Source organism: Alligator sinensis, unplaced genomic scaffold (genome assembly GCF_000455745.1).
Source record: "Alligator sinensis unplaced genomic scaffold, ASM45574v1 scaffold15_1, whole genome shotgun sequence".
NCBI lineage: Eukaryota > Metazoa > Chordata > Crocodylia > Alligatoridae > Alligator > Alligator sinensis.
Window position 1 is genome coordinate 1,272,165 of NW_005842307.1, and position 10,806 is coordinate 1,282,970.

The window sequence follows — 10,806 nt, forward strand, 5'->3', positions numbered from 1 at the left end:
AATATGGTGGATTGTCACAATGTGAACATCTTTTTTTTTATTCCAGACTTGATGAAATCCACCAGTCTTTGTCCCTGATTCTGGATACAGATGTAGCAACATTCTGGGCCAAATCCTAGAAATGGCCTAGACTCATAGGCTGCTTCCAGATATAAAAAAAAACAAAACCCAACCCCACAGGGGTTCTTGGATGGTGCAGGAAGAAAGGATCCTGATCCTCCTACTTGGTCACCTATTGCTTCCTATGGCAGTAACCCCTGTTACTGTCATTGTACTGAAGTTGTAAACCTTGCTACTTTGGAAACGGGGGTGGAGGGGTAGTATAGCAGATAGAGACACTGGTCTTTTTCAAATCTTAGACTGGGTTCTGCCATTTTTTAACCTTTACTGCTGTTCTGTTATGGCAGGGGTGGGCAAAATGCAGCCCGTGGGCTGGATGCAGCCCACTAGGTCATTCTATCCGGCCTGCGGGACCCCTAAAAATTTTAGAAAATTAATATTTATCTGCCACTGGCTGCCTGTCACACGGCCCTCGATGGCTTGCCAAAACTCAGTAAGCAGCCCTCCGCTCAAAATAATTGCCCAACCCTGTGTTACGGGTATAGGCCAGTTTCCGATTACTTGTGAAAGTGTAATGTCTGTACGTGGCCTCTGAGTGTTTCTGTGCAGTAAAGTCATGAAAATGTTTCTATGGTCCCTGTCTGCCATGTGCTTGGGAATGAAAAGGCCAGGGTGGTATAACTGGTAATATTTGCCCCAGAATAATTATTGTCATCTTGTGCAGTACACCTGATACAACGTGAAATGCAGCCAGTCACTGCCACATACAACACAGTATGACAAGAACCAGGGAAAAGGAGCTGGGGCACTCCAGCTGTAGTAGGGTTCTCCCTATTCAGAATAACTTCTAGCAAACTGCCCTGGAGATTTCACTGTATTCAGTCTTGCTGCACTCACTCTGGTTCAGACATGCACCCAGACATGATTTCAGTTGCCAGCCAGAGGAGCAGCTTGGGGTGGAGAAGAGAAATCCAGCCCCTGCATGTCAGTTGTGGAGGTGGGAAGGATGGAGATAGTGAGAAAGGAAGGATTACATGGTACAGAAGAACTGGCTGGATCTCTCAGTTCATTTCTAGAGATTTGGGCCCAAATTATCTTCCTCTTATCTGAGGGATCCCATGATAAAGAGGAAATCTTGGCTGGTGGAAAGGCTCTGCTCATAGGTGACTCCTAAGCCACCCCATTCCTAGCTCCACTGTAGTGGGATGTCAGGGGTGGGAGAGGCGTGGCTGAAGTGCAGCTGTGTCCTGGCAGATGGTCTGGTGGAAACTATTGCCAGCTGGCATAGGCAATTGCAGCACAGGGATCTGGGCTGAGACTGGAGCTGTATTGGGTGGAGAACTGGGAAGCTGTAACAGACTGCTGCACTGCACCTAACTGGGAGGTGGGATCTATCTGAGTGGATCTTGGCACACAAGAACATCTGGCCCAACTTTTGGGGGGGAGGGGCGGGGAGGGAGGATGGGATTGTTTTTTAAGTGTTAGAATTATATAAAGGAAAATGTAATATTGTTCTTGGGAGTTAGCTGGATCATGCTCTCAGCCTTAATTTTAAATTAAGTTTTTTTGTTTGTGATGTTCCTTTTATTTCAAACAAGTACACACATGGCTAGTGTATGAAGCATGCAAACAATATCCATGTCACAGCAGACCTTCTGAGGCCCAGCAAAAAGTGATCCCACCCACACCTTCCCCTGCTTTTGCCTAGTTTCAGCAATCCCACAAGGAGGGTTTCTCTCCCATTGTGGGGGAGGATACTTCCTTTAGCCCCTTAGGGCTCTCTTCTTGTCCTTCTTTTGCCTTCTATTTATATTCCTGCTCTTTGGCAGTAATATCAAACAAATAAATGAGCTTTTCCCCTGCTGAGTGTGGAGTTTGTTTGTATGTATAGAGAGCTCTATAGTAAAGTGCCTCTGTAATTCCCTACAATGTCTCCCCTGCCTAAATATTTAAAGGCACTTTTCCTCTGCAAGGCCAAATAAGCAAATTTAGAGCTTTGGGACAAAACCATTTTGGGGAGATATGAACCATAAAAAACAGTCAAATGTTTGGAAAATCTTTGAGTGGAGGACAGATTGCATTTCAAAGCATTGTAACCTTAATATGTCTTTTCTGCTTTCTTTTAACTAAGCTAGAAACAACATGTAATTTCAAGGAATTTGGTTTCTCTTTGTGGGGTAGTGTCTAAAAACTGGGCTTATAATGGGAATCTAGTATTAAGTCTATGTATACTATCCCTTTTGTTTATATTATGATGTGTGAGTGAGTAGTATACATTGGTGTATGCTTATATCCATTTCCCTATCAGTCAGGAATTTTATGGAATTTGTTTTTGTTCATCACTATTTTGGATCTGTAGATCAACTCCTATTTTTCAAAAGCCAGCTCCCATTGGAGCTTGTGGGCTTGCCCTTCCTGTATACAGATGAGAAAGGTTTTACTTGTGAAAATCAGACTTTCTTTGGTGTTTTCAAAAGCAGAAAAGAATTTTGCACCTTTCTGAGTGCCACTCTGCTGCAGGTAAAGAATTTAACAGCTTGTGGGAGTACAGCAAGAGCCAATAATAATTTGACTGACATGCTTTGGCACTAAAATGCCTATTAAAACTCAGTCTGTCCTTGCAAGATGGAGAATTTATTTCTAGGCACTTGTCTGCATTTGAAAATTCACTCTTTCATAGATTTACTTGGTTGGTTTCATTCCGATGTAGCAATCCAAAGGGGAAGCTCTCTAAATAGATGTTCATTGCAGGATTTTGGCTGGAGTTAGAATCTCTAAAGGATAGAATTAGTTTATTGGCAATTACTACTTAAAGTTCACTGTGATGACAAAGTCCACAGAAGTGTTTCTATCGCCCAGTACATACTGTAAATGCATTGTTAGATAGAGTACTCAAATCCATATGTAACACATGTTCTTTTCCATATGGGGCCTACTGGGGTCAAGATATATACAACACCAGAAATAATTTCTAGAGGAAAAATGCTAAGAGCTTAACAATGCTTCATGCTGTTGTCTTGTGTACTTTTCCACTTTCAGAAGTTGGCCTACTCATTTAAATGGTCTTTGGAAAAAAACAAGGGGACCCTGGATTCTGTTATGTTATGTTTGAGTCTGTTGTATCTAATATTATGTCTACCAAATTATGTAAAATGTATTGAGAATGTACTTAAAATTCAACAGTTATAATCTACTGTTACCAATTGTTTAAGCATAGCAAAGTTCAGCTTGGAAACATTACTGTTATTAAATCAGCTATCTTGGATACCAAGTCTTAAGAATTTGGTACTAGTTTCAAGTAAGGGAATTGTAGTCAGAAAATGTCCATAGTGTGAACTCTGATTTCACAGAGAGAACAGCTCAGTATGATGTGGTTCCTTTAAGCACAATATCCTCTCAATTAAATGTTTACACACAGTTTCAAAATTCATTGAAAGTGGGAGTTTTTCCTTTATTCCAAAATTATTTGGATCTGATGCTTCAATTTTGTTGCTGGCAGTGCAAGTAACAGAGAATATTGTTTTGTTTTAGTTTGTTTTTAAATACCTGTTTCTTAGATGGCATAATATACAAAAGTCCACTGACTCCTACAAGTAATGGTACTAACATAGATTTGTGTTGGCAATTGGCATTTATACAGCAAAGTGAAGTGTAGGGTTGTTAAAATAGGCTATCTACTTCCATCTTTTTGCACAAACCAGTGAGAACTTGCAGTTTAGAATAGTTTGGATGTCTCTGACACTGAGACAAACAGTTCCATTTGCTACAGGTTCTGTGTTTTCTTGCAGAAATAAGGAAGCCTTGTTCAGATCCAAGAGATCTCGAAGTACTCGAGACTCAGACTGGTTGATCTTCTTACCTGGTTTATAATTATTGCAATGATTCTCAACAAAGATGTCACAGCACTCTGGGGCGCCTTCATATCCTTTCAAGGATGCTTCCGGGTGCCATGCAATATTAGCAGTTAGGTGAGCAAAAAATATTCACAAGATAAACCCAGAGATCTTTAAATAGGAATCCATAGCGTCAAAAACATCCTGACCAGTTGTGGTCTTTCTGAGTCTTTGCAACAGAAAAGCGTTCCATTTTTGTTTTGTTTGTCTGTAGCCAGAAAAAAAAGTGAAAACTCAGAGCTGGCATTTTCAGGGGGGTAAGGGGGAGGTTCCTTGAGTGTGAAAAGCCTGAGAACCATTGGCATAGCCTGTGAGTGGTCATCATTACCCCCATCCAAGAATTCTGAAAGGCCTTTTTAGTTGGTTCTTGCCAGGAAGGAATAAAGATTTTGTCTTTAACTACCCAAATGAAATGTGTGCTGTCTCTTCAGAGTCCTAGTACAGTGATGTGGGGAAATTTGGGATTAAACCCCTGCCTTCTGAGAAGTCCTTTCCCCACACTTCCTCACATGCACCAACTTAGAAGAAAGCCTGAAGAAGGGGGATTGTGCCCAAAAGCTTGCTAAGAACTTTTTCCCAACAACTCAGTTGGTCTAATAAAAGTTATCATGTCTACTCAAAGTTATCATGTCTACTCAAAGAACCAATTTAGAAGAAAAGTATGGATGCTGCGTATAAGAAGAAACTATCACTGGGCACTTTTAAAGGGCCTGCCTGTGGCTTCCTACTAACAAAACTGTCTCTCTCCGATATATATAGCAGCTTACCTTCAGCCTCCATGAGGTCCCTGAATTTCATCTATTATTGATTAGAGCTAGATCTACCTGTTTGAAAGATACAGAAAAGTGCCATTTTTGCTACAGGAAAAAGTCAGCTTTCTGTACTGAAATAGAAGAAAAATACTTCCTAGAATTAACAAACAAAAATATGAATGCACCACAAATCTATTAAAGACAAGAATACCCAATTACCTGTGGGGGCACATTTCTCACAAGAAAATCACTCTCTCTCCAATTTTTCAGTTCTAATCCTTAAAGGGAATTTACAAAATACTTTTTGCAGATGAGCCTATGAACTTTAACAACCTCCTGGATACAAAAAATTATGGACTAAATGTAGATATTGGATTTATGACACAGTATAACCTGTCTGACATCTGACTGACAGGTACCTCTCCACTATTTACCAGCTACATTCATTCCCCTTCTCTCCCCTGCCCGCCTTCTCCAGCCTCTCTTTCACCCACTGACTCCTCAATATACATCTTCACTGACTGCCTTTCTTGCATGCATCCCAGCCACTGGCTTCTTTATTATTCATTCCATTCAGGAAGAGCACACACCAACTACAGATGCTTCCTCAGCCTGACAAAGGGTTTTTAAACCCAAACGTTTTCTAAGAAAATTTTTTTCCCCACTAATTAAGTTGGTCTAATTAAAGATATCAGATTCACTCAAAGAACCTTATCTGCCAGATAAAAATATATTAATTCATTGAAATGGGACAAAATATATCACCATGAAATTACTTGCCCAATATTTTACAAAGATTTACAATTAAATAGATACATTTAGCAAATTTGATTTGAATCTAGACGTATACAATTTTTGCCCTTGCAGTTCATACGGAGATTCTTTTGGATGCATGGGATTCGTACTTTGAAAAAAAACTATCCTTGACTAAGAAAAAAAATCCTTATTTTGGAAAAGGTGGAAAAGGCAACAAAAGAATATGGTGAAAGAAGTGAAAATAGTGATTTTTAAATGGCTCAAATAATGTGGAAGCTCCTCTTTTAAGGCAACTAGGCAAAACTTCTTGGTTCCCTCCCCCCCCGCCAACTTTCCCTTCCCCCATGATCTGAAACTTGAGGCCATTTTGTCTCTAACCCTCAATCTCCTTAGCTTTCAAATGTAGTCTTTCTAAATTATGTTTGTAAGTTATAACTGGCACAATGACAACCCCTATGTTTCTACAAGATGAGGAAAAAAACTCTGGATACACTTGTCAGGGCAACTTGATAGAAACTAGGGCTATGCAAAGCTTTGGTCATGGATTCAATTTGGCCCAATTTGGTGGACAAATCTCTGAATCTGAATTGAATCAGGAGGCCCTTTAATCTCTCTGAATCAAATCGGAGCCCTCTGAATCAATTCAGAGAAATTCAATGATTTGGACATAGACACAGCTTAAATGTTTTTTCTATATACCTCAAGGTATCAGGCAGCTCATGAATGCTGAGATGCTGGGGCAGATGGAGCAACCCACAAGAGCACGCAGGGGTCCCCAGCGCACTCGGTGGTAGACCCAGAAGTGGACCAGAAGCACTTCCAGTCCACTTCCAGGACTACCATGGAGTGCATGGGGGACCCCCCAGCTCCCCAGCTCAGCAACTGGTGCCTCCTGGGCCTGGGGGGGCACCCAGGATTCCCCTGAGGCTGATCACCAAGCTGGTGGTGTCCGGGGGGGACCCGGAAGCCCCGGCAGACTCAGAAGTGGACCAAAAGTACTTCAGGCCCACTTCCAGGTTTGATGCTGAGCACGTGGCCCCCCTCCCCTCCCCCCCACCATACTCCTGTGGGACACTCCATCCATCTCACCATCACAGCATTCACAAGCTGCACCTGGTACCCCGAGGTATGTAGAAAAAACATTTAAAGCTGTGTCTATGGCTGAATCGCTGATTCTCTGGATCAGCATTGAATCTTCATTTTTGGATTCGGCTGAATCGAATTGGGGCAGTGATCTGCATCAACTAATCGAATCACTGTCCCCGATTCGGGCCAAATCCGAATCAAATATGACCCATTTTACACCCCTACTAGAAACACTCTGGCAGCACCAACATTGAAACACAGTTGCAGATTGAACCATTTCATCTGAGCTTAGGGTTGGCACCTTGGTCATCCCAGACATAGGTAGATGTGAATGGAGACAGAACCTGGGCTATCCCATATGCGAGATTAATGAAAAGTCAAAATATTCTACTTGCTTTTCAACCCGTCACTTAACTGAACAAGTAGGATTTTTGCATGTTTACCTTATCCAGTAGTTTGAAGAAATGAATGTGTCAGTTCTTACAAATATGAAAGAATTTGATAGTAGCACATCTGCTAGCAGGGATATCCACTGAGAACATGAATAATAAAATGACACTTAAGCTCATGTCTAATATAGTGTGTTATATTTTTTTAAAATGTACCAGAAATAAACTGTATTGCCTACACCAGTAGTGCTTAAATTTTCTGACTCTGTGGGCTGGACACTGCATGCTGGATCTATTGTTTGAGGTCAGTGCATGGAGCCAGCTCCACACACTGGATGGGGCCAGCAGACTGACCCCGGACACTGGGTCTAAGGCTACATGCTGAATCTGATGTTGTGCACTGGGTCCTGCTGTGGGCCAGTCCTGCATGCCAGCCTTGTGCATTGGGCCATGTCATCTGGCTGGGGAAATCCCCATGTGTCCAAACTTTTGGCAGCAGTGTTAATTAACATTGCCACCATTCCCCTGCCACCAAATTTCTGAATCCATGGGAAGCCCCACAGACTGAATAATTTGGCTCCACTGGCCAGATTCAGCTGTGGGCTGTATGTTGAACACCACTGGACTATATTCCTTGTTATGTGTGGTGCTGATGGGGATTTGCTTCCTATTTTGGTCAGATTGTGTTGGCCTTTGAGTTTTGGTCTCTTCTGTTTTAAAGTTTCTACTTTCTAGATATATTTGTCCTATGTTGGTCTTAGCACTTCACTTTAGTCTATGAGGAGGCGAAGGCAGGTATATAGAACAAAGGAAGAAGTAAGAAGAAAACCAAAATGTTTCCCAGGCTCTATGAAAGATTAGATGCTCTAACATGCTGCATAATGCAAGTAATCTCTCATCACTCTTCCCACTATTAGCTGGGCAATGGGCTGCTTTGATCTGAAGAATCAATTTTCCAAAAAAAGTATAAGACTGCAAGGAACAGATGTTGATGACCCAAAGGGTCTGGCCCATGTCCCCACAAATACTCAGAGCTATTGCTAAAATAAAAGGAACTAGAGGGTGGGGCTTTGGGGATTCCCAGATTTCTTGGGAAAGAATCTCTGAAGAAAGGGAAAAGGGGGTGAAGTTCTGGTAGAATCATGAGGCAGAGGAAATAAAGGCAACCCCAGTTCAGAGTTAGGAGGTACATAATGAAACTACATTTAAGGGCCAGCATTCAAATCGCTATTTGTGAATAAACACCTGTCAATTAGTCGGACACATACCACATCCTGGGTTCTTGGCTGTCCCTTTCATTTCCTCTCTATCTGTGGCTGCTCCCTGAAAAATCTCTAAAATCTTCCTATTTTGCCTCTCGGTATTGTGTGCTGGAAGCCAAAGCACATCTCTCTACTGTCTCTCCAGAGACACACCTCTCTTCAGGCAGGAGGGGGAGGAGGAAAAAAAAGAAAAACACTGAACCTTCTTTCTTCCACACTAAAAGACCTTTGTCCCAAACCACACATGTAGATTTTAAACAGAAAATAATATTAAAGCACAGTGCTTCCTTTATAGTAGACCTTATGTGCCTTATGCAGCTTTCTGAGTTCCTGTGTCCATGGATTTATGATGTGCTCTACACTTTCCACATTCTCAGTGCTGGTTTCCCACATTTGAAGGAGAAATGATCAAGAGATTTGTGCTGGAGTAAAATTTATTCTGTCTTAAGCTGTGTAAAGGTTCCAAATTCACCACAGCATGGAAAATATAAATGCTGTAAGCATCTTGGGCCCTTCCCAGACATGTAGACACCGTGCCTTGTGCAGAAATGAACATTATATTCTTGTAATTACTACTCTCATCAGAACCACTTTTCTTCTAAGGAATCAAGTAACTGCAAACTGACCAGATTCCATGGTCCAAACACCAAGGAGGACTGTTCATTTATGGGAAAAGAGAACCCTCCATTCTTTGAAAAGCTACACTCTTCCCTTGAGTGGTGAGGGGAGTGGGCCTTGCAGTTGACTAGGGCAAGCTACAGAGCTGTACCATGAATTCCTCAAAGGGCTTTTGTAAACACTGTGGGTGAAGAAGCCTATAATTTTTTTCTTAAAAATCTTTTCTAAGCAATGTAAGATCATGGTACTGTAAATTGTATCAAGTGCAGTCAATTTGCTGCACATGGAATGGGAGGCAACATTATAGTGTTTTGGGGTTTTTTTTCTTTTCATATAGGGTTGTTGTTTGTTTAGGTTTTTTAACACTTTACTCTTTGGACTAGGTATTTGCACCTCCGCTGACCTTCAATCCTATTAGGGGCAGGTGCTCTGTAAGCTTCACATAGCCTAGTCAATACATGCCAGTCCTGACTTGCCTCATACTCCTGCTGTTCCAGACCTGAAGGCATCTTTTGATTAGAGCTTGCAAATCTTGTCACAATGTGCGGCACAGACAAGTATTCACAAGGGATTGAAATGAAACCATCAAACTAATATTTGATGGAGAACAATGCAGACTGTAATAGCCTTTCCGGCATAGTGGAGTCTGATGTCACTCATTCCTTTTCTGTTATGGTATTATTTTCATGTATGCTGTCTTAACGTATTAAAGTTAATTGGGGTTTGAGGTACCAAAGGTGGTTTGGATTGAACCACAGGCACTGATGTAACTTGCTAGAGTTCTGTTCAGTAATAAAATTAGCATTTCTTCCAGTGCCCTATAGAACTTCTTGATCGGCAATAATAAAGCTGTGCTAAAATAAGAATGGAGGGTGAAAGTCACATCTGCATAGAGGACCAGTCCAAGGATCAGGCCTCACTTAAATCTTGTTTATTCCTTTGTGCTTAATTTCCCTCACTATATCTCCCATGGTGTCAGAGAGGGAAAAAAAGACATGCTGCTATGAACCTTGGCTACTTTGGTTCTTGCTAAATATCGCGCCTGCGCCAGCCCATACTAGAATCGTCAATCAATTTAGGCTCTGCTCTAATGCTTTCAAACTGAATAGTAGTATGTTCCCCTGTCCTGATCTCTTGCTTCCAAGGCTGCAGAGACAGCATATTTGGCTCCCTCAAGGAAGAGGTTAGTGCCTTGTTTGATTTGAGTCTCTCTCCTCACCCCCGAGCCAATGAATTATCATTGCGGGCAAACACTGAAGGGGATTTTCTCTAAGCCTCCTTGAAAAAAAAAGATTGTGGTAGTGATTTGGCTTTGGGAATGCTCATGCCTCAAAACCTGACATGGCCCCACCAAATGAGCGGGGAAACAAAGAATAGGGCATTTGGGTCGGAAACAAGCGGCATATAAAAGCTAAAAATATAATTTTACGATCACATGTAGCACAAAAGAAAGCTGGAGGAATTGATGTGCCAGCAGAATTCACTGGAAATGTCAGGAGAAAGGAAAAAGAAAAGGAACTAGAGTATCCAGTCATCTGAAAGAAAAGCTGGGGGAAAAAAGCTGTATTATCAGCTGTTCTAGTAGCTTGCGGTAGATGGCACTGTGGAATTCCTATGGGCTCTTGGATTTTATGTGAGTGGGGGAAAATAATTTGAAACCTCTTTATATATTTATCTTCAACTGACATTAACAAGGGTATCAGGATTAAAAATTGAACCTGTTTTAAATGAACCAACAGTGATCTTGTCTGGAATGGAAATGGTTTACCTTCACAGATTCTTTTCATGAGGTTTCTTTTCTTTAGAACACAAATATACTGGCTCTCAGGCATTTAAATTTCACAGACTTGCCATGTGACTCAGAACAAGTAGCTTCATCTCTCTGATCCTCAGTTTTCTCATCTGTAAAATTGTGATTATACCTTCCACTTACTTTGCATGTAATTATTCTTCACGCCTCTCTCATGATCCATTTGGAGATCCTTGAATG